Raw genomic sequence first — 19,064 nt, 5'->3', positions numbered from 1 at the left:
ATTCTCCCTCCTTTCACCCCCCCCCCCTCTCTCTCTCTCTCTCTCTCTCTCTCTCTCTCTCGCTCGCTCGCTCACTTCTTTTTCCCCTTCTGCCACTGTCTCTTTTATTATTCTCTTTTTTTATAACTTTATTCCACATTTCCATATTATCATTCACTCATTACACGCGTGTGTGTGGGGGTGGGGTGTGGGAGCGTGCGTGCGTGTGTGTTCCCCCTCTCTTTAACACTCTCCACCTTTCTTATCGGTTCACTAACTTATCGTAGTCAAGTGGTTTAAAGGTAATACAAAGTTTTGGGTAATTTTGAAAATTGGGTGGATAGTGATTCTTTACAATTTGGATATATTTGGACGCCCCTGTGGATGTATTTTAAGCACTAGAAAATTTAGCCTCTAAAACACTTCTGCTTTCGAGAAAAATTGAATATAAAAATTTACCGGTGCTCCCGGTAAATTTTGATAAATTTCAAATAGCGCCTACGGCCGTACAAAGGTAGCTGCCACCACGACAATCTCAGAATATGTAGATGTGATATATAACTTCCAAACTAGAATAGCAAATTGGTCGGTTTTAGTCAAGAAACATTGTTTTGTAGCTTAATTGATATCTTGACCTTGAGAGGGAGCTATACAACAAAAAGAGTGTATTATTTACAATTTCATAACTTTAGACTCGATTTCAACCGCGACAATGATCACTGAATATTGTAGGATCGCATATGCTTCCAATATGTTCATTTCAACCAAATTCATGACCCCATACCAAAACTTTGTATTACCTTTAAGCACTTGACTTGAATTTCAGAGGTCGTGGTTAGATCCCCGACACGGCACTAATGTCCTTTGGAAAGGCATTGATCAACATTTGCCACTCAATACTCAAGAGAGAAATGGGGACCCGGTAGGATGGCGAAAGCATTTGTGTTAGTAATTGCCTATGCCCGCACGGTAACCATATGGTAGGAAGACTCCACAGGGATTGGAGATGGTGCACATTGTGCGTGAATGAATCCGATGACCGGGTAATATTATCTGTAAAGCGCTTAGAGACAGTATTAAGCGCTAAATAAATCCACATTAGTATTATATTATTGTCCCACTAAGCCATCTCTCTTTCTCTCTCCTCCTTTCTCTCCTCCCTTCCCTCTCACCCTCTCTGTCTCTCTGTCTCTCTCTCTCTCTCTCTCCCATCTCTCAAATGCACACACATAAAAACAACCACAATTTTCTCTTCATCTCTCTTCTCTCCCCTCACTCTCCTCTTCACTTTTCTCTGCCTCACATTCACTCCCTTTCTCTCTATCTCCAAGGGATGATGTTCTATTTAGGATGTTAAGGTGATGCTACCCTATTCATTCAAGGAGCAGTCATGTCAAGCGCGAAACCATGACTTATTTGCGCCATTTTACTCTAGAGGACGCTCGGTGCATTCGTACAGGGAGGGTTCACACAAACTCGTTCTTACCATCTTTGCATAATTCAGGTTTTCGAGCTTCATTTTCTCGGTTTATATTCTCCTACTTCGATCTAGAACCATGCTCAAAATAGCATGACAGCAATTTAACCAACTCTTCACGACGAAGAAAGCGATAAGTCATTTTTGACTGCAATGTCATCTATGTTGATTTAGTATTATTATTACTGTTTATACTTGCACTGTGTCAATAGGACATTTTCCGATGTTCGTCCTCCTTTGTTACATGTTTGTATACGAATAGAGTAAGAGTATATCAAATCAAACTTCTTTCTAATAAGTATGTAGTGTAAATTGCTTGTACCTAACATACATGTAGTACACTCTAAAAAAAAAGATACCCAATATTGGGTAAAATTTTACACTTTACGAGGGTAAAAAGGGAACATGCATGTTTGTTGGGTAAAATTTGACACAGGGGTGGTTGGGTTAAAATTTACCCAGCAAATGTTTAATGTTTTACCCAACTGATGTGCAATATATTTGACCCAATGTAAAAGGTAAAATGTTACCCAACGACAACCATGTTCCCTTTTTGACACAACATTGGGTAATTTTTACCCAACTCATCCTGGGTACTCGTTTACTTTGTTCTTGTGTGATTTTTTATCCAAATGTTGGGTAAAATCTTAACCCAACCTTACTGTATGATTTTTTATTTTTACACAGCTTTGGGTGAAAAAGAAAAGTTGTCCGAGGAGTTGGCTGGAAAAGTACATGTATATGTAGTGTAGTGTATAAGTAGCAGACCTCTCTCTCTCTCTCTCTTGGCTAGACAGTCTTTTGCTTGGCGTGCTCGCAGTAGGTGACTGCATCGCGGATGACATTCTCCATACGAATAATGTGTTGTCCAGAATTATGAGGAATTTCATGTCCATATTGAGAAGATTTACACGCATTCATGCAAATAAATGCTGCGGAAAGACACAAGTGCATGATCGTAGTCTATTTCGAACAAAACTTGTGTTTACCCAACGCGTGGTTCAAATATTAATCTGCATCGTTACTTTCTTACCCCGGAAATGCGCACAGTCTAATTTTGATATGACACTATGGCAAGTGTAATGAAATTTCGAAGGGACTTGGTGTTTCGCACAAGGTTGGGAAATGCTTTACCCAACTCTTTTAAACAGCGATTTTGCACAGCAAAATGTTGCACCCTATTTTTAGAGTGTACGGGAGGAGAGAAATAGAAGGGGGGAAGAAAGAAATATTCAATGTGATAGACAGGAACGTACACATATCACACATACATAAACAAAGCAAAGGAGTGGTTAAACATAGCTTTCTGCTTATTTGACAACTCAAAATTATTTTAAAACACATACCCTAGAATGTGAAAAGGTAAAGATACTGGACGACAAACCAATGATTTCATGTGAATCGTTTTCATCCTGTCCAAACAATTATTATTCTTATCCCATCACACAAAGATTTCCAACGTTTAGAACAACTGATTTTTGCTTTGCCAATGTTTGTTTTGTTTGTTTTTGTATAACCTGACAGCTAGAAAATCATTGTATGCTTGTAAGCAATTAAACCAGGGGACCGACGGCTTTAAATTCTCTCCGACAGACTTGGTGAGGAGGATTAATGCATTAAAAGATGAAGTTGAGTTCTGGTCATGCGATTGCATTGTGAAAGAAGCGGTGTGGAATCGACCAGAAAAGGTTGATCATCTAGCATATAAGAATTTGTGTGTATTGCAAGGTTCTGGAATCGTCAAAATGATAAGAAATTTGGCCAAGTCTTGGTAAAGTAACAAACACTGTACACAGAAAGATGTATATTGGACTACACGAACACGTGGCGTAAAAATCCTACTCCCGAGTTTTACGTTGTTAAATGACATATTTAGAATATAAAGGCATTTGAAGAACTTGAAGAACCATTCTTTTCAGGGAACATGTCTTATCTGATGTTCTTCCACACTTGCTTAATAAGAATGATAACGCTCACAAATTATTTTTCACCTCTTCCCAGAACTCAACCTTCTCTTTAAAGGGCACAAGCGCATCGACTTGGTTTTGAATCCATGACCTTCTGGTTGAGACCACTGCTCTACCACTGAGCCATCACGCTTCCTCAATGCTGACCATAGAGGTTTTATAAGTTCAATAAATAGACAACAGCATCTGCATAGAAAGAGACATTGATGTGAACTTCTATCGCAGAAGGAGACTGCTTGTGAAGGCATTGAATTATTGATGAAATGTTTAGGTTTGTGTAATAAATGGGGCACCTTGAAATTGGGAAAAAATAGGAAAAGCGTCTCATTAGTAACGCACGCACTGTCTTCATTGTGGGGTATAACTCATGTCAAACGGCTCATTTCCTGTATATGGATTTTTGCGCCATTGACGGTGATATGTTGTCATTAAAGGTTGTAATGTCGTGAGAAGCATCGAGGTCACGTTGTCTCTTTCTGGCACCTCTCTCTCTCTCTCTCTCTCTCTCTCTCCCTCTAACACTGTCTCTCATTCTCTCTCTTTCTCTGTAGCTCCTTTTCGCTCTCGGTCTGTCTCTCTGTTTTTCTCATCTCTCTTCACCCCCTCCCTCTCTCTCTCTGTAAATATATATATATTGTCATTCTCTTTCTACTTCTCTCTCTTTTTTTTCTCTCTCCCTCCCCTCTCTCTTCTCTCTCTCTCTCTCTCTCTCTCTCTCTCTCTCTCTTTAACTCTCTCATTCTACCATTATCCCCAAAAGGACCGTTTACTTGTAGAAAATACAAACATGCTACTATTATAATCACGAAATGCCAAAGGCTGTTTATGAATTTGTGGAGAATATATTATATTGTTTGATAACCGTGGACCCATAGAGCGTGTGCAGGTGTGTCTGCAAGTGAATGCAAATGCCGTTGTGATATAAAGAAGGGTCAGTGGTGTAGCTACAGGGGGCACCTAGGGCACGATACTACCTTCTCCTCCCCCTCCCCCTCCCCTCCGATGGTAAAGATGAAAAGCGAGGGAAAAGGGGAAGAGATATAAAGATAGGGAAAGATAAAGAGACAGAAAATTATACAGGGAAAGCACATGAAAGAAGAGGATAATAGGACCACTTCCATGCCCGCCCCTATATCGATTGACCTTGCATTTAAATCCAGCCAGTAAGGCCGGTGCCCCCAAAATACCTGGACCCGTGCTACGCCACTAAAAACAGGTCACCATAACATACGTAATGTGTAAAATTGTCTTTCATTTTAAGTTCTTTTTCAATGTAAGCACCAAAGATATGAACAAGTATAGCTTGTAATGCCAAATAACATGAACAAGGCTTATTAACACGATCGCTAATTTTTTCAAGAAATAAATGTGAGGGAAATGTCAATAACCTATTACATTGCCTGTGTTAACACGCACGTTTCACAATGTATTATGCACAGAGCTATTACCTTGGGTTATTTTTGAAAGTCTCTGCGATCGTTTTAAACGGGCTTTGTATGCCTGTCGAATATGGCTTCCTCAAACTTTTGGTTTTCCATGTTTTTTCCACCTATCCTCCCATCTCGTTACCTACCGTGTCTGTTTGACATTTCTTTGTCTATCAACCCAGTCATTCATAATGTTAATTTATTCATTTGATCAAAGCGTTGATCGGATCTATTTCTAGCTATTACATTGTATACTATATTGTAACTATCAGAACAGTATTATACTTTGTGGATTGTAATTGATTGCATAAGGTTACATTTGACACAAGCATATTCGCAAAGGCTTTCGAAAAATGAACTTAAGGCAATTAATTAATAGACAATAGCCTCGTCTATTACCTATTGAAATATGCGAGCAATACAAGGTGCTGTGGTCGAGTGGTTAAATCGCTGGAATGTCGATCACAAGGTCCGCGGTTCGAGACCCGCCGCGGCACTAATGTCCTTTGGCAAGACATTGATCTACATTTGCCACACTCAACCCAGGTGATGTAAATGGGTACCTGGCAGGAATTAATCCTTTGAAATGCTAGAGCGCCGTAAATGGCAGCACAGCTAAAGCCGGGGTAATATTCTCTAAGTTTGGAAGCGCTTGGTGAAAACTGAGTATTACTATTATTATTATTTCATTGACATCTTATATCTGAACATGATGTCTACGGGCTACACAGTACAAGAGGGTATTGAAATTACCATAGAGTTAAGTTCTAGAAGGTGTTTACGATCTCACTGACAGATATAATAAGAGAGATCTATATTTCAATCGCGAAATTACAGTGACTGGTTATCATACAACAACACGCTTAAAATGTACTGATTGAAACACCATTTAAAAGGGCTGATGAGGTGCAGTATATTCAACATGTATCTCAATCGTATGTCGCATCTTATATATTGGTGGATTCAACACTGTAAATGTCGCAAGCATCTAGATGCGTTGAATCTACCATTTTGAAGACGGTGTCACTCCTAGACCCTTTTAATTGCTAATATAACAATCTAAAATTGTATAAAGTACCTTTTAAGAATATCACGTGAAGATGGCTGTGCTATCACAGAGTCAATGTTCATCGGACCATCCCAGAAGGACTGCCTTGGCGTACCTGTACAAATCGACAACAAAACGAGGGGACAACAGTTCAGTAACGGGGAAAAAGGGAGATTTGAAAAATACACGTTGATATTAGTCAGGTCCTGTCCAGACACATGTTTGTAATTCCATAATAAACATAATAGTTTCATTACGAAATGTCAGACACCATGATTTGAGACACGATGCGGCATGGTTAGAACAGAGGGATGCATTATTCGATAGGGGAGTTATTGGAACATCTCGTGCAGAATACACACATATTACATTTCCTTCCATTCGTGCTTGAATTATTCATAAATGCGAAAATTCTTTGTCATGTATATTCACAATTTTCACGAAGGTTGCTTTTAGGAGATTCCCTTCGTTTGTCTTTTAATGAAAACAACACATTCCCACACGGAGGCCACCGAGGCTAATTCCGTCTAGATTCCAAATAGGGAGCTGAAATATTCATTTAACCTGGCGAAAACACTGTCGCTGCCCCTCTTCCTCGCGTAGGCATCGGCTTGGAAAAAAACACTTCTTCTCTCTTTGCCTGCTAGCTAATCGTGAGATGCGTCTATTCCCCTCTCCCTCCATTCAGATTAGCAGAATGTGTCGTAAAGCTATTCGAAAACTGTTTAGAAATGCGATGGATAATCTCATTTCATTAGTATGAACGTCGTATAAGGAAACGTAGTTTAGCGAAACAGAGGTATTACCTCCCGCTCTTACTAACAAGATTCATCATTAGTCTATAGGCCTACTTTGGTAATATAGCTACGAGAAAGCCGTCTAGCTATATGATAAGTATTCATTTTCCCTAGTGTGAACTCCTATAACGAAAAGTCGCAGCGAGGATTGAGATCATTTTGGACGTACTTCAACTCGGTAAAGAATCAGGGTCAATCGCCCGTGGGAAAGAAAGAAAATCGTATATCGAGAGTAAGGACCGATATATATATATATATATGACAGGCCCGAACTGTCATGTTGTACTCCGGCGAGCAATGCTCACGACGCTACCTGACTCTCGACATAATATTGTATTAAAGCTAACTTTCCCACTACTACTAATACTTCATGACTGACGTTCCTTGATACGCTATTTTATTTAGCCAGTGCGTAGGCCCTTTTCGCTGATGATTCGTACACAAGATCTCTTTCTAAAATCTCTTTCTCGGAATTTTATTTTTATTTGACTGTAGTGTGAATGACTTCGAGTTTGTTATACAGCCAGATAAAAGATGCAAGGTTAAAGATTTTATGCACGAAGCTCAAAGACACCTCGAGTGGTTTGCCCTTTCCCGCCAAACATCAAAATACCTTTGTCAATGAAAGATCACTGTCTTTGCGTTAAAAGGGAAGTACGCGTATGTATACTCTTAAACATCCTGTAGGAGAAAATATCCACTAAAAAAGAAACATGAAAAGTTTCACAAATCTTGCATAGAAATGCCCGCAAACGATACATGTACACTCTTAGAAATTATGCATAAAAGTGCCCCTATACATGTGCACGGAAAGAATTCCTGCAAAAGAACCATGTACACTCACAGAAATTATGCGTCAAATTGAAGGCAAAATTAATATGTAATCTTTCAACAACAAAAAACTCAATGTGTTCTAAAGAAATGCATATGTAACCTTAGAATTTCTGCGTAATATGTGTCTATACAAAAAACATGTACACTCGGAGAAATAATGGGAAAATGTAATCCTGCTAAAGGTATCCAACTTGTGCCTTACTTTTTGTTCAGAAATTGTGCCAAATATATTTCAGTAAGGTACAGAAATGTGCAATATCGGTTTGCCGAACAATATGGGCACTTTTGTATCCAAGCATTTACTGATCATCTAGGTTCGTGTCCCCCCCCCCCCCCCCATCAACCAAACAAACCGTTCAGAGAATCCTGGTACCCCATCAACGCCTGATCAGCAATTAGAGAAACTAATTGGACATATCCATATACAATGTGTGACGGCGTATGTTAATGAGGTCTTTTTGTGACAACAATTGCATAAATGCGAAGACCCTGAGGCGGCTATTGAAGCATAAAGAGACATCACATGAAGATAAATAGGAGCTACGAGCAAGCACATCAGTCGTATCTATGATTTGAAAGGAGGGGCGCGAGAATAAAGAGGCGCCATTTTGTTCTCGATTTGGAGGATCTTGAGTTTTACGTACATAATGCTGTCATGTTATGTCTTCCAAAGAGTTGGATTTATTCAGATTTCAGAAGTTTTAAAAACATGAGACAAGTTTTTCTTCAAAACAGGTGTTAGGTTAATGAAGCTATTCTCATACTATAAAAGACATTTGTAATTATGTTCATTTGAATATGATCGAAGCATTCTTTTAATTCCAGGTTGCCTCCTTATTCCTGCCTTATTACAATTCATTTAATAATAATAATAATAATAATAATAATAATAATGATAATATTTAATTCTTATATAGCGCTTAATACAAATGTCTTTAGTTTGCCTGTAGTATAGTCAGATAGTCTTAGAAAAAGAAACCCCTATATAGGTATACAATAATTGTATTAAGGAAAATCACTTTCATTTAGTTATGGAGAAAAGTCAATATCCTTAGTCAATAAGAATAACAGCTGTACGAATAAATCTCAAAGACTCCATAAATACCATTATAACTAGAGAGTAATATCACAGTTATTCAATACATTGTGAATTATTATGCCAGCTATATAAGTTTGCTTCCCATCGTTATTTTTTACTGCTTTTTTCAATATGTATTTCCGAAAATTAGATATTAACTTTATCTTGAGAAGATAGGAAGACACTGCATAATCTTCCCGTCTCATTTCTACTTTGCTTTTGCACTCCCCCATAGTCACCTTTCCTTATACTTTCTACCATTATACAATGTAAATGGTGCAGGCAGGTGACTCGCCAAATAGAAATAATCATCTAGGTGTGAATGGGATGGGCTGAAGCATGCAAAAAGCTCATCACAATTCCCCGGCCCAATACTCCATCCAATTTCATCTCATTTCGGCATCAGCTATATAGGGAAGGGAGCACTAACATGTTGGCCTTATGTCATGTATTTATGATGAGATCCCATCCACCACACGATGGTGTTCAGGGGTTGATCATGACGGTGTGCAAGACGGTCTTTCTTTCTTTGTTTGTCTATCTCTCTATTATCAGTTTATTCAACACTTTTAGGTCAGTGTATTTTCTCTCAGACTTCCTGCATCTCACTATATTTTTTCGCTCTCTCAATCTTTTTCCGTTTCTATTTCTCCCTGCTATCCCACCCCGCCTTCTCTCTCTCTCTCTCTCTTCCCATTGTGTCTCGGCCATTCTCCATGTGCATGATACACGCCTTCATTCATATCAAGCTTTATTATAATCCCGTACCTTCTTTTCCATCTAAAACATCCTAACCAGCAAAACGCGTTATGAAATAATCACGCCTTTGGGACAACCCCCTGATATTTTGGTGAATCCAATACTTCAAAAAATATCCAACGTCGAACATAACTGTGGGATAATGTCATATTTAAACCCGAATGTATGCATCGAGGCAGAACATTTGAGGGACGAGTCATTGCATAAACGCATACATTTCCCAATCAATCTTGCTGTCTCAGAGGGACATAGAAAACAAGATTCTTTTCTTTATATCAAATCAATTATTGATAATCTTGCGCACAAGAACAGGAAATCTGCCTTTTCGTTTCCCCTTTTCTTTTAATATTGTTGTACTACAGAAAACAAAACCCAATAGCTCAGAATGCTCGCATTATTTCGTGATTCTGGGTATAAGGTTCAAGCAAAATGATTATCTCCGACAAAAATAATTAATGATATACATGTGATTTTTGGTAATACAATGGCGGATATCGAAGCTATATAATACGTTTGCTAATTTATTCTTTGTAATATTTATATTTACACATCAATAACTGCTCAATCACCCAAAACTGAGGATTGACGCAATTTAAAAATGTTGTATCTCAATCTTTATTGAATTTAGAATATAAAAGATAAATCCAGCATTTAGAAGTGTACAATCTACCATTTTGCAAACCCTGTCACTCCCTAGGCCCTTTTAAATGGTGATTTCACATTTTCTGTTTGTTTAGAGTTTATCAACGATATCTTTATAAACAATATTTTACTCAAGGATACTTCATATTTTGTGACCCTTATTTTTATAATCAAATAAATGACCCCGGGACTTTACACATTAATTTTTGTTCTATATGAAATTCAGTACGATGATTATTATCACTTAAAATATCGTTGCCGTATGTCGCTACACTTGTAAATACTCGAACAAGCGAAATTAATCTGCTGGCTAAATTTTCGCCTCCGTCTCGTGCGCGCGCCGGCTGAAAAATTTCTAACGCCATGAAATAAAGATGATCGCTTCGAGCGTGATATTCAAAACAACTCAACTTCAACAAATAAAGCAAACATCGTTTTGAGACGAGTAGTCTAGCCCAATGGAATTCCAATATGAGATAAATGCCCCATCGCTATCCCTTCCGCGGAAAAACAACATCTCTGCATCCCGTTCGGACGTTTCTATATTCACTCCGCGCAGGCGACATCGATTTGCCATATACAAACAACGACTACGTGTACACGGTTTCGATCACAACATTCAGAGAAACTGCACGGATACAGAAAACTAATGCTTTTAAGTGTTTTAAGAGTTAACACAGCATAACGCATAACAATGAGAAAAATAAGTGCTTTTACTGCTTTCTTCAAAATAACCATCACATCACCAGTCCAATATTTCGGTATATAATAATATTGTATAACAGGGGTAGGTCCAGAAGTGTCGAAAGGTGGAGGTGAACAAGGTGAATAGTGGTGAAATTTCCTGAAATTACCATTTGGGGGAGGGGTGGGGACGAAAGCAGGAAATCTCAATATAAATTTGAATAATTTATTACCTTTTTTAAATAAACTTAGAAAGAGTATTTTGGATTATCTGGAAATGATAGACTAGGTCTTAGACTGAGCTTAAATACTATACAATGGTATATATTGAATGTTTCCTGAAGACGAACATGATGAAAAAAAGTAAATGATAAGTCCACCATGATGTTGAGTTGGTTTTAATAAAATGAGATAAACAGATTAGTGAAAATTTGAGTAATATGCGATTAAAAAATAGGAAAGTTGTGAATTTTTAAAGTCATCAGTGAAACACAAATTGGCAAAACTGTGACGTATCTTGCGAGCTTTTCTCCAATTTGCTCTGTTGAGAAAATTTATTTCGTTTTCTTACTTATTGCTGATGTAATTAGATTTGTTTCATACAGGGGTTGTATACATAAAAAGTATTTCCAATAATTATATTTAGGGTCAATGTGTGATGGAAAATTTACTAAAGGGAAATATAAATTGTTGGGAGTTTTTTAGTACAGGGAAAATTGGAGGGGACATCGCGAGATACGTCACAAAGTAGTCAAGTAGTGTGTGATTGGTCGCTCCTTCAAACATTCATAGCTTCCATTTTAGTAATCGTTTTTCCTAAAACTTTCACAGATCTGTTTCTCAATATTTCTGCATCTAAAATGCAACTTAATTTCAGGGTGGACTTCACTTTTAAATGTAGGTGAACTCAAAATGTACGCATATACCACGTTTGCCTTTTCCAGTTTCCCTATACCTCCTGATTTGATTTGATTTGATATATTTGGTTTCGTTTAATGTTACTAATTTGTAAATCATGTTTACAAACATCCATATTCATGCGCATTAATGTCACATTCAAACATCATACATTCAATACGTTAAAATACATACATGTACATAGAAAAGGTAAGAAATCAAGTTACACCTTTAATGCATAACTAATATGCAGGCGCGGATCCAGGATTTCTTAGGGGGGGGGGGGCCCAAATTTGAAATTATGCGAGCCAAATATTGGTTCGTAATGGTGACCAGCAGTGACGTAATGCAGGGGGATGTAGGGAGGGGTGAGTTTCCCCCCTCCCTCCTCTGCAAAGCGCGGAAGCTATATATGACGTTTCATTAAAGTATTAGAGAAAGAAGACAAGTCGTTGTACCGTTCTCGACTCTTAATCCTTCTCTTAATTCACCCCCCCCCCCCTCCGCGCAGCGCGGAAGCTTTGACGTCTCATTAAACTATTATTGAAAGAAGACGATTCGTTATAGCGTTCTCGAAAATTATCCTCGTTTGAATGCAATTTTCCCCTCCCGCGTGAAGCGCGGAAACTTTTACGTTTCATTAAATCATTGACGAAAGAAAACGATTCGTTGTACCGTTCTCGACTCTTAATCCTTGTCTTAATTCAGCCCCCCTCCCCCCCCCCGTCTCGCGCGAAGCGCGGAAGCTTTTACGTTTCATTAAATCATTGGAGAAAGAAAGCGTTTCGTTGAATCGTTCTCGACTCTTAATCCTTGTCTTAATTCAACCCCCCCCCTCCGCGAAGCGCGGAAGCTTTGACGTTTCATTAAATTATTAAAGATAGAAGACGATTCGTTGTACCGTTCTGTATACTCTTATTCCTTGTCTTATTTCAGTCCCCCCCCCCCTCCGCGAAGCGCGGACGCTTTGACGATTCATTAAATTATTAGAGATAGAAGACGAATCGTTGTACCGTTCTCTATACTCTTAATTCTTGTCTGAATTTCAAAGATGTTTTTTGTCTGCTACTTTTTCTCCCTACGTCCTCTTCCTTTCCTCTCCTCTCTATTTTTTTCTACCCCCCCCCCCCCCCTGGCTACGCGCCTGCGGTCAGATAAACAAATTTTGATACCTTGTCCGACCCGAGAAGCTCAGGGGTTTTAGGCATTTGATTACGGTCAGATGAACATATTTTTATACCTTATTTGTGACACTGGCAGGACACTAATTGGCGTGAGGTCCAGCGGGCGAAGCCCCCAGAAAACAGGGGTTTTAGGCATTACATTTCCGTCAGATTAGCATCCAGGGGAGTCTAGGGCCCTAGGCGGGGTGCAAGGGACGGAACCCCGGAAGCTCAGGGGTTTTTAGGCGTTTAATTTCGGTCAGATGAGCAGCTAGTTAACTATTCTTTCTCTCTTTATTTCTATTTCTCTTTACTATACCTTTTCAAAAAAAAGTGGAGGGGAGGGGGGGGGGGGGGGGGAGCTCGAGGCTTGCGATTCCAGCCGATCCCCGGGCCCTAACTTTTCTCAAGAATCATATTTCTTGCCTGGCTGTAAATTTAGGAACTTGTCATTTTCCAACAAACGCATACAAAAGTATAATTTACTAAAAACTGAGGAAAAATCTCGGAAAGAATTCAGCATTATTTGTAAGCCACCGTTATGGAATTAGAAATTAACCACGTTTGAATTTGAATTCCCCCAAGCCCCCCCCCCTATTAGTACGCCAGTGCCCCCCCTTTTCTTCTTTCTCTTTTTTATTCTTTCCCTTTCTCTCCTCCTTAAGGTTTGCCGAGGGGGGTGGGGGGCAAGGGCCTTTCGGTCCCCACCCCGATCCACACGTTGTTGGCGGGATTAACCGGAACTGATCTCACGTTCTTTTCACCCTTTTCTTTTCTTCTTCCTCTTTCTTGTTCCCTTTTAGCTCTCCTCTTTCCCTTTTTCTTCTTTCTCTCTTTGTTATAGCGGGGGGGGGGGGGGGGGGGGGGGTAAGGGCCTTTTGCCCCTCCTCGATCCACCGGGGAAAATTGCAAATGATATCCCCTTTCTTTTCTTTTCTTCTTTTTCCTTCCCTTTATCTCCTCTTACCCTTTCCCTTTCCTTCCTTTTCTCTTTTTTTTTTATTAGAGGGGGGGGGGGTGCAACAGCCTGGGAGGCAAGGCCCTTTCGCCCCCCCCCCCGATCTCCTTCTTCACCCGTTTCTTTTCTTCTTCCTCTTCTTTCTTCTGGCGCTACACCTCTTACAAAAACAAAATGCAAAAATATCCAAAAAGAGAGGACTGCAATGGGGAACTTTGATTTAAGCTACGCGACCATTATTCTCTCAATTCCTTTCACATTGTATCTCATAACCATGAGAATTGCCAAGCTATTGTATACGTTATTTCGTTACACGAACACACACAAACACACGCACACACACACACGCACACACACATACACACACACACACACAAGATCATAACCTGCACGAGTCTACAAGGTGTGAGAAAACTCTGATTCAGGAAAGAATGCAAGGGTGAAAGTAAAAGCGAAAAAAGTGGACACTCTCACATGGCTTCCATGGATGCCGTCTTTGTTCTCTTTTTGCCTTCTTCTTACTCCTTGACCGTTCGCGCATATATTTTTTTACAAAACTGTTTAGCCATATATAGTTCATGTGCAAGCACGTATACCCAGGGAAGAGAAGGTAATAGAAAAGGGAAAACAAAAAATACATAAGGAGAGTGCAGAGGATATGGAGAAAGAAAGACACAGAAATACATAAGAAATACATAACGGAAGGGCTTTTAGGCACCAAATTACGCATCTAGGGACCCGCCTTAGGCCCCTTGGTTGGGTCCAAAGGGCAGAGCCCCTGAAAGCTCAAGGACTTTAGGCATTTAATTACGGCCAGATGAGCAAACAGGGCCCGCCTTAGGGCCCTTGGTGGGTTCCAGGGGGTAGAGCCCCCGGGAGCTCATGGAAAAATACTGCCATTTTAGCAATACTTGTAAATCACTGGTATCAAATTAAAAATAACCCATGTTTAAATTGTATTGGGGGGGGTTACTGCCCCCCCCCCCCCATCAGTACGCCAGTGAAAGAGGCGGAGGTGACGGAAGGGACTACCCCCATAAAGCTGTATGATAAGTCTTATATGTAAACCCCTCACAGGTTTTTGAAGTTTTGTTGTGTTACAAAATTACATTCTTTAGCAAAACTACAGCATAAAAACAAGCAATATACTTTTTTCACGCTTCACTTTTACTTTGCCGATATCTAGTGTGCAGTCCGAAGGGTTGTAAATATTTACTAGGTAAATTTTAGTTTGACTGAGCAGGAAGGGACTTCTTAAAAGAGCAAGCTGAATATTCATTTTTGGAACACTGATCTATTTCTATAACTTTTAATCTTGTTAACATACAGTGTAATTTGAACATACGTGATACCAACAGAATACATATTTTCTTCAATATTTACTTGTATATTTTTAGGATATTATGCGAAGGAGCGTAGCGACCGAGCGAGAAGATTTTAGCATTTCTATTAGTCTAAACGCTGTACTCTTGGGCCCACCAGAGCCTTAAAGCGTGTTGCAGTCTTTAGTCAGTATTTGCTATACATTTTGTTGGTGTGCACTTTTTCAAATTATCCATGGGGGACGATCCCCCTCAGAAAATTGAAGAAAGACGTGTACCACGTCCTTCCACCTATTTTGTGTTTTGCTCAAAAAACTATCCACAAAAAAGGACTATGTATGCCCCTTTTGTGAAGCGACCTATCAATATTAATGTTCACATATCAGTCCCTTTTTGGATTGCCCTCCTCCCCCCCCCCCCCCCCCCAGAAAAAATATTATCACATTGTTACATGTGTGCACAATATATATTGATGTGTCAACCTTACGAAAGTGGTGTTTTCGTAATGATTATTGACCTCCTTTAAATTTATATTTATATGGAAGACTTAAGAAGACAACTGTTTACAGTCCAACTAAGGGTGTAGAGCATATCGTGTAGACTAAAATGTGCAATGTTATTAAATTTCTGAATTCTTTGTTTAAAAAACTTGCTTGCTGTCAATAGTGTATACATTTTTTATACGTTTCAAATGTCTAGTCTGGTTAAAAATAGCACGTAATGATTTATTATTTGACACGTACTTCACATTGATTTATCTTATCGATAAGCGAAACGATTTGCTTTAGTATCATATAACAAATATAACAGTAATGACAAGTATGGTTTTCCTGAAAATTGCATCATACAATGTATATTCATCGTTATGGAAAATGTTGTATAATATACAACAATGGGCATTAACATTTTCCAGACCATGGATTTAATTACGTTTAATATTGAAGCTGTTGCCCTTTGTATATACATGAACTTGAAATAATAAGTAGCCTTGAAAGTGTCGCAATAAATCATGTGTGAGTGAGCTTGAAGTTTAATGGTGTAGGTTTGTTTGAAACTGTATAGCCTTTACTCTGTTTTTAATGAGATATATCTCCAATCAAATCAAATCAAACTGAGTGATGTTATCGTACAACTAAACAATATCAATCTTCTGTTCTCCTAAATAGGCCTGGGAAACTTGAAAATTGCATTACAATGTGAATTCATTGTCAGTGAAAATGTAATACAATACACAACAATGGGCAAATAATTGTTTCCAGACCAATGATTTAAGTAAGAAGAACTTACATTTTATATTAAAACTGTTGCCGCTGTATATATACATCAGGCGCGGATCCAGGATTTCTTAGGGGGGGGGGGCAAAATTTGAAATTATGCGAGCCAAATATTGGTTCGTAATGGTGACCAGCAGTGACGTAATTGGGGGTGGGTGGGTGGGTGCAGGGAGGGGCGATTTCCCCCTCCCTCCTCCGCGAAACGCGGAAGCTTTGACATTTCAATAAATTATTAGAGAAAGAAGACGATTTGCTGTACCGTTCCCAAAAAATAATCCTCGTCTGAATTGAGTTTTCTTCCTCCCGCGCTAAGCGGAAGCTTACGTTTCATTAAATCATTAGAGAAGAAGACGATTTGTTGTGTGGTTATCCCCTTTTTTTTCTTTTCTTCTTCCTCTTTTTTCCTTTCTTGTATCTCCTCTTTTCCTTTTTTTCTTTCCCTTTCCTTGCTTCTCTTTTATTTTTTGATGGGGGGGGGGGGGGGCCAACAGCCTGGGAGGCAAGTCCTTTTGCCCCCCCCCCCCCCGATCTACTTCTTCCCTCTTTTCTTTTCTTCTTCCTTTTCTTTTTTCCCTTTCTCTCCTCTTTCGCTTTCACTTCTTTCCTTCTCTCTCTCTCTTTTTTTTTTTTTTTTTTTTTTTTTTTTTGCGGGGGGGGGGGGGGCCAAGGCCCGCTCGGCCCCCCCCCCTGGATCCGCGCCTGCTAATATGAATTAGGTATCAAACATGATATAGGAAGGCTATAGCGTAAGCTTGAAGCCTGGTGTGATTCCATTGGTGTGATTTGATTGATGATTGTGTGCATGTAGGTCTCAATATACCAGGGAAAGAGTGACTCGCTTTCAAAAATAGGGCAAGACCGCTGGTTTTCTGTATTTACCTACAAACATCGTGCACACTTCTGTCAACAATTTAGTTTTGACCAGAAAAAGAAATACGATTCAAAACTATTCTCATATCAATTTAGGGAAGTTAAGAAAAACCCTGAACAGTAAAAGTGTAAACTTTATTGATTGTTTAATTCAATTCCAACGTTCAAGCAAATGCACATAGGGTGAAGATGTATTCATGTGGAAGGGATTCGGTATCACGTGTCATAGAGAGATCGATCACCCCTGAGTGTTTGATGTCCGCTGTTAAAAATTGATGCTAGACATGGAAGGACGTATGAGGTCTCTATTTGTAATTGCTCATTTCGCCCCACCCCCTTTATTTCTTCTTATGCTCACTCTCTCCCCCTCACTCTCTTTCTCTCCGTCATTTTCTCCCCACCTCCTAGATATTTCTCTCTATTTCCCTTTCCTCTGTCTGTCTGTCTCTAGGCATCTCATTTCCTCTATCCACAAATCCCCCCCCCCCCTCCCCATCTCCTTCTCCTCTTCCTTCCTGCCCCCTCTCTCCCTCCCTCTCATTCTCTCTCTCTCTCTCTCTCTCTCTCTCTCTCTCTCTCTCTCTCTCTCTCTCTATTATCTTTCATTTCCAATCTCCCCCTGTTGTCTCCCTTCATCTCTCTTCGTGTGTTTGATTTTCTACCTCTCCGCCCCCCCCCCCTCTTTCTATCTCCCTCTCTGTCCCTCTCGCCCATCTCCATTTCGGCAAACTTCACTTTCTTTTATTGCTCATGGTTACACCGTCGTCCCTCTGTCCTCTCGCTCAGTTCCAGCTTCCCTTTCTCACCCCGGCCACTCATGTGATTAAAGGTAAAGACCAGTATTGGCAACGCCCCAATTTCAAAAAATGAAATGGAAGCTCTCATTACCAATCATGTGAAAGAATATGTTTTGACTAATACATGATGATAAAAAATTTGCCGGGAAACCGCCTACTAATTCATATATTTGGTAAATTTATTTCTCTCATGGTCTGGTGAGAGAGATAGGGTAGTCCCATATACATCTTTCTGTGTATAGTGCTTGTAACTTTACGAAGAATGAGCCAAATTTCTTATCATTTTGATGATTCCAGAACCTTGCAGATGCTAGATGCTAGATGATCGACCTTTTCTGATCGATTCCACAACGTTTCTTTCACAATGCAATCGCATGACCATTACTGGTCTTTACCTTTAAGCACAATTTATTTCATTTGAGAGAAACATTTTTTGAAAATGTCTATATACCCAGCCACCATAAGGGGGTATGCATATTTAAAAAAAAACGAGTTTAAAATTGATTAACCAGGCGTTAACGATGCAATGGTGTTAACAAATACAAGAAAAAAAATCGGAAAACAAACACATCATCATGCTTACTGGAATATAATTCATAGAGAAAAAAACAAGCGGGATAATTGTAATGGCGCTATGTATATCACCCAGTTTCTTTCTACATCTTCCCGAACGTTTGCTCATGCCGAGTTTGCCGACAATGTGGATTACTCTTCCCTTAAATACTCAAGCCTGTTTTACTTACCGATCTTGTCTGAATTTTTCTTATCCACAAGTTATGTATCACTTTTCTTTGTCTGATGTTTGATTTCCTGTTTTGGGAAAACAAATGAAAATTACATCATTACTTAAAAAATCATACCAAATATATCTTAAAGATAAACAAATTTTATCGTCATATGTTATATCATATTCATTATAATTTGACAAATCATATTGAATATGATTGCTCATCATTATTGATATTGATTATTTCTTATTTTTTAAATCTTGTAAAATTTTATCGAATTCGTTTATAATGTGTAATATTTCATTTGCTGTATTTATGCTACTTTGATTTCATTTCATCTTTTTAACTATATATAGTTGTAAT

The 19,064-nt window shown here is 39.0% G+C and overlaps 1 protein-coding gene across 1 annotated transcript in view; it reads right to left on the bottom strand.

The window, feature by feature from the left end:
- Positions 1 to 18,779, bottom strand: part of LOC763114 (heparan sulfate glucosamine 3-O-sulfotransferase 1-like) — a 33,447-nt gene extending 14,668 nt beyond the window's left edge. Inside the window, exons 1-2 of the mRNA XM_030984510.1 lie at positions 18,717 to 18,779; positions 5,929 to 6,013 (exon numbers count right to left, since the gene is read on the bottom strand). The gene's annotated coding sequence lies outside the window, so the exon portion shown is untranslated. The remainder of the gene's footprint in view (positions 1 to 5,928; positions 6,014 to 18,716) is intronic.
- Positions 18,780 to 19,064: the final 285 nt, after the last annotated feature.

The sequence above is a fragment of the Strongylocentrotus purpuratus genome, unplaced genomic scaffold, assembly GCF_000002235.5.
Source record: "Strongylocentrotus purpuratus isolate Spur 01 unplaced genomic scaffold, Spur_5.0 spur5_scaffold_14, whole genome shotgun sequence".
Classification (NCBI taxonomy): domain Eukaryota; kingdom Metazoa; phylum Echinodermata; class Echinoidea; order Camarodonta; family Strongylocentrotidae; genus Strongylocentrotus; species Strongylocentrotus purpuratus.
Note: the sequence above shows the minus strand (reverse complement) of the source record. Positions and strands in the feature narration are given on the sequence as shown.